General features: G+C 51.3%; 1 pseudogene; it reads right to left on the bottom strand.

Annotated features, from left to right (window-relative positions):
• Positions 1-1,210: 1,210 nt before the first annotated feature.
• On the bottom strand, positions 1,211-1,329 carry LOC112478612 (annotated as a pseudogene).
• Between the last annotated feature and the right edge of the window lie 4,860 nt (positions 1,330-6,189).

Raw genomic sequence — 6,189 nt, 5'->3', positions numbered from 1 at the left:
TCTTCCTGAGGCACACGGCAAATTCTCCGTGAGGCCACCGTCACCTACACACGAATGACGGCCAGGTTTCAGGTTTCGTGACCACGTGTGACTAGCCTTCAGCTATAGTAACCGTTGCACTTGTGTGTGACTTCTCAGCATTCCTGTGACACCGTGTCACGCAGGCGTAGATGGCTAGAACTGAGTGGGGATTTGCTGACCCCGGGAGAGGCTGTGTTTTCCGTAGCCACATGAAGGCAGCACCCCTCTCTCCCACAGAGGTGGGACTGAGAGGTTCCCTCCAAAGCTTCCGTGGCGTTTCTGTGGTTTTGGGGTGCACGCCTGCACTTACGTCGGCTCTAACTTCAGCTTCTGAGTGCAGAGGCCCAGCTGGCACTCCCAGAGGGGCTTTCTGAGTAAGAATACATGTGCCCCACTTTACGAAGGCAGTCTCCTCCCCTGCCACTCTCCAGCCCCCCGAGCTTACCCCGGCCTCAGCCATCTTCCCGTCCTCTGTGCCACACACCTGAGCACCAAGTCGATCCCGCCCAGGACGGCTGGTTCTCGTGTGTTGTGTTCGTGTTCTCAGTGATTAGAATATCCCAGAGCAAGAGCTCTGTCTTACAATTCTCTCTTTGTTCTGAAAAGCCAGTTATGCAGAGAGGAGGATAAATTGTGGGTTCTCACTCACCTTCGCGGAGCCTACCCCTGAGTCTAGGCTCGCGGGCCACAGGCATCACACGTCCTCATGTGCAGTCGTGGGAAGCATTTCGCAGCAGTGCGCAATGATGAGGGACATTCAGGAAGCTGGAATTCAGTGATTCCATACTGCTATTTTTAGGAACCAAGGTCAAGTTCACGTGTGTAAAACATGTCTGCTGCCCTGCGTATTCCAGAGTTGAAGGGGAGACAGGGTATTAGAAGCAGTTTCAGACCCCAGTGTCGACAAATGTTGACCTGCCAATAACGGCAGTTTGTACTGATACACGACAGTCCCGGCTCGGTCCCCTCTCCTACCATAGACTTAATGATTGATACCATTTTACTCTCTCCTTAACTGCCTGCTGGTGGACAAACTCTGAGATCTTTTCAGTGACTAATTGATGGTCGGGTAGCGTTGGCCTCTCCGGACACCCAGATTTCTTTGTTGGGGAGCCCCTTGGTGTTTATTTTGCTGTTTTCAGGAGAGTTCTTTTTTATTATTATTATTATTTTTATTTATTTTTTTAAATGCCTACAGCACCTGGTCTTCCTAGGTGGTCTCCCATCCAAGGACTAACCAGGCCTGACCCTGCTTAGCTTCCGAGATCAGACCGGATGGGGCACGTTTCGGGGGGCGTGGCTGTAGACTCAGGGAAGTTCTGATAGGTGCCCCCACCCTACCCCCTGTGTCACTGGGAACTGGTGGGCGGGCTTAAATGTAGAGCTAGGGGAAGATGCTGAGGAAGGTGAACCTCCTGGCAGATTTAAGCCCTGGGAACGCAGGCCCGCATCTCAGGAGGGGGGAGGGGATTCCCTTGTCAGTGAAAGGTTCAACGCACAGGAAAATTCAGTCACGGAGGATACAACTCAATATTCTGCCCGACCGTGCTATGCCACGAGTTACTCGGTATTAGACACAGCTGAGCAAAGTGGGTTTTATCCCCAAACCTCACTCATTACGTGAAGATGCTGGCCAGGTATCAGCACAGCCTGGGCCGGCCGAGAGCAGTTGGCCTATCATCTGCCATGTCTATGGACTCCAGAGACTGGGACATTTACACCCAGAATCACGAAGAGAATTAGCACGTTGATGCCTTTGTCCCTGACCACCACGCCCTTCGCCCTGGCCCCCCAGCCTGGCCTCGGGGTCTCCGGGTGCTCTGTCAGCCTCCCCACCTGCCCGTCACTTTGTGCTTAGACCCCTGCTTGGCCGTGTCCTGCATCTGCTGCTTCCATGTGGCTTTGTGTTTGTGCGGAAGTTCATGGCATGACTCTGCCTTCCCCAAATGCGGGGCAGAACGATGGCTTTTATCTCTTTGTCCCATTTTTGCTATATATTTATCAACATCCGGTGTGGTTTGAATTTAATTCAAGAAATATTTGTCTAGCGCTTCTAGTGTACCATGATGGAGATCAAGAGATGCTTCATTCACGGTTGATACCTGCACAGGGGGTGATTCTCTTCCCCAGTATGCCAGGCTGGCTTTGAGAAGAGGAGACACATTTTCCTGAAGGTCTATGCATTCCCACTCACGTTTATTGGTTATAGTTTTTTAAGTATCCTACGGGCCAGGCACTGTGCCGAAGCCCCTCCTGGCGCTCTCTCACGGAGCCTCTGCACGGCACCCTTATGAAAAGGCCATTGCCATTCCAGCCTCATGGATGGAGAACCTGAATTCCAGGCTCAGGGCGGTTGCACGACATACCCAAAGCACCCTGCACAGAGAAGCAAGTTTCTCAAGGGTTTGGATCGGTAAGTGGCAGAGACAGGAGCAGAACACAAGCCTCTGGGACTCCTTGGCCCCAGCCATTAAGACAGAAGGAGGACTAAACACTTAAAGAATGACTGAATGGCCGTTCTATGCCGTGGCTTAGATGACTTTGCAGGACATGTGTAGAAATGGGATAAAAGACCTTAAAAATAGACAAGGCAGAATAATATGTGAGTACTATAGTAGATCACGGATAACCGATTTGATGGCGTGAGAAACCTTTGTGATCTTGTTCAATCCCAGTATCTTCATGAAATCAATGAAGAGACTTCATGAAAGATGATTGACATTTCAGAACTTGTCCAAAGCCACAGAACCACTGTCAAAAGGCTGAGCCACCCCATGATTCTAAGTGCCGATCCACTATTCATTTCGATACTTCCTCCTGCCTCGATGGCTCCTGACAGTCAAATGTTACTAGAGTTTTAGCACTTTATGGAAAAGCATTTTTTTTGGATAAACGGTGTCTGGTTGTGCTCATCAATCTAGGGAACAAAGATGGGGGTAGAGCAAGTCGCTCCTCAGCCTAAATGATGCAGCGATATCGGGGTGAGTCTGCAGGGCTCAGTGGCTTACCAAAAGCCAGTAACGTCAGTCTGAATTGGTATTTACAAACGAAGCGATGTTATTAGTGGGGTAATTTGGTTAAATGAATATTGTGCCAAATGATCTCAAATTTATAAGATAACACTTATAGCAATTTTATGGAAAATTGCTTCCAAAATTATACCCTTATAAAGTGCACACATTAATAACACACCACAAGGACACATAAATTATATAAGAGTCATATCTTTTCGCATTTGCGTACATTGAATAATGCGATGTTTTTGCAAGAGCGAAAGGTATACTATGTTATTAAAACATATCGGCATTTCAAAATGCTGCACTGAAGTCATGATAGACAACCAGAAAATACAGAAAGGATAGAGAAGTAGCGTTTTGAGCAAGATGAGATTTACGTCGCCTCGAAAGGGACAAATTAAAAAACGAGACCGCACGGACAGAGATGAACACCGAATAACAACGAGGAAGAGATGACATCATCTGTAGTTATTCTGTATAGTCTGTCACGCTGAAATTAAGAGATGAATGTGATCTTCAAAAATATGAGTTCGGTTATTCAGAACAGCATGGAACCACCTCCTCCCACTAATTCCCGGGAACGGCGGCCGCTTCGCCGGTGGGAGAGGTCAGCGCTGCTCATCAGTCCGGAGGCAACAGGCCAGCACCGCCTCGCTCGGATAGCCAGCCACACGGGACGGCGCACAGTCGCGCCCACGAGCCACGCTTTGCGTACGTGCCCGCGTGGCGCGGTGTCGACTGATTCTTAGGCTGAGCTTCTCTCTGGGATGAGCTTCTCTCTGGGATGAGCTTCTCTCTGCCTCGTGTTCTTCTCTCCCTTTGACCTCTGGTGAACACCATCTCAGCTTTCAGGATTCGGTTTGAGCATCGCAACCTCCGTGAAGCCGTTCCTGACCCCTCTCATGGCGTTCCTGCTTCTCCATCTGCCCTCCACCACCCCCAGGTCCTCCGTCGTCCACTTATGTGCCGCGCTTGTCACCCTCGGACTGCGAGCAGTCTCGTTCATCCCTGTGAACCCAGCCACCATTACCGTCGCTAACTCAGAGTGGTGCACATTTGCGGAAGGAAGGAAGGAAGGGAGGGAGGGGGGAAGGAAGGAAGGAAGGAAGGAAGGAAGGAAGGAAGGAAGGAAGGAAGGAAGGAAGGAAGGAAGGAAGGAAGGAAAAACAGCCCAGTCTGCAGCCCTTCTTGGTGTTGGAGGAACGGGGACCCTCCATGTGCCCGCTGCGTGTACAAACACAGGGTCGGTTCACCCTCCCCACTACTGCTGGGAGGTTACAAAGACCACATGGGTCCCGGGGCGCCTCGGCTGCCGCACCCGGGAGCTGTTCCTTTCCTGGGAATGCAGAGGAGAGAAGGAAGGAAGGAGGGAAGGAAGGAGGGAAGGAGGGAAGGAAGAAAGGAGGGAAGGAAGGAAGGAAGGAGGGAGGGAAGGAAAGAAGGAGGGAAGGAAGGAAGGAGGGAAAGCGGAAAGCTAAATGAGACTACAGAGTGTGTGACGGGCGTGTCCCTCGCGTGGGCGCTGCAGCTGTGCTGTCAGAGCTGCGGCCTCGTCGGGCTGGCCCGTGGCGCTGCGCATCCGGGAAGCAGATCCAATCTCTTCTCAGCTTCTGGCGCCTTCTTACTTTGCCAAAACTAAGGCCCTTTGTGGATCGATTTTGGCTTCGATTTTGATCGGCTGCCTTCGTTTTCCAAAGTGGAGCTGGTCATGGCTGTAACTGGGGCGTCATCGTCCATTGCAGGACTTTTTCAGAAAGGCTCCCGCTCAGATCACAGCAGCGGAGCAGCTGCCTTCCATACCTAGGTCTGAAAAATCCTCCTCGGTTCTAGGACACTCCGTGTCTCTTCCTCGACCCCTTCTTCCCCACTCTTCCTGTCTCTTCTCCTTCTTCAGAGATGTGTCGAGGGCCTGCCACGTTCAAGTCACAGAGCCAGCGTTATGGACACAGAGCTGAACAAAATCGAGGTGGTGACGACATTGTTTTTCCGTTTATCAGAGGAGGGAAGCGCTCGGCCACATCTGTGTCTGTCCTGTCGGGGGGTAGGGGCCATTTCTACCTCCTAATACCTTTGCGACGCCCCTCTGTACCCGCCGCTCACAGCTAAGCTACGCACCCTCATTCCCGTCCTTTCCCGGCTGTAGTTAGCATGGCAATTTCATATTCTGGCGGGGAAGGCAGGGATGCCATATTTATTCGAGAATATAAAAACAAAGAGCATGGTCTTCGTAAAAGAGGCGCCCTGTGGGACTTGGGGCTGTATTTTATAACGAGGGCATAGACACAAACTCGCAGTCGCTCGAGGTTTTAAACAGGATTGAGGTGACAAGTGAATATGTTTTGTAATGTCACGTTGGCTGCAGTGTGAGGACTGAATCAGAACCACACGGCTACCGAGGCGCGTGGCACTGTCCCCCGTGGCTGATGCCCTCCGGGGTCGTCAGGGTGGCGGTCCAGCAGCGAAGGCATGTCGATTTGGAGCCCGGTGGCAGGGCTGTGGCCTGGGGCAGGGCCCTGGAGGTGGGGGCACAAGGCACACGGCCCCGGGAGCCTAGCGGACACTGAATCACGTCCCCTCCTTCCTGGGAGACGGGGTCTGACTCCGCTTCTGTGCTTCCTGGCGTCAGTACACGGCCACAAGTGCGGGGCGGGAGGTCTTCGCTGTTTCCTCGTCTCACCGGCCACGTTTTCCAGGAATCCCAGATTCCGTGTGGTTCGCTCGCTGCGCCAGAAGCCAGTTGCAGGGGATGAACAAATCTTCTGTCTCCAGGTTCGTGATGCCTTTAAAAGAATTAGTCTTAACAACAAACTTTCCTCAGAGGCCGTTCCGTTTCCACCTGTGACGAGTCACCTCTTCAGTGAAATTCTAAAAGTTTACTTATTCCAGTTCATTTGCAGGGAATAGTCTGTTTTAGCATCAGCTGAAAAGCAGCTTTCCTGCTTGTGGTTTGCGTACATTATAGAGAAAACCATAAGCCTTTTTGCCTCACCTGACGTATGCAAAATACGTTACACAGGTAATCACCGCGCTCCTTTACCTGAGCAAGAGATTTTTCAGCCTGGAAGAGCTTTTGAGTGGATTGAATACCTAGTAAAATGATCACGAATAGATTACTATTCACTTAGGGGCGGCCAGCAAAATGCCCTCAGTG

The sequence above is a fragment of the Pteropus alecto genome, unplaced genomic scaffold, assembly GCF_000325575.1.
Source record: "Pteropus alecto unplaced genomic scaffold, ASM32557v1 scaffold61, whole genome shotgun sequence".
Taxonomy (NCBI): domain Eukaryota; kingdom Metazoa; phylum Chordata; class Mammalia; order Chiroptera; family Pteropodidae; genus Pteropus; species Pteropus alecto.
The sequence above is the reverse complement of the archived record's forward strand: the minus strand, read 5'-3'. Positions and strand labels throughout refer to the sequence as shown.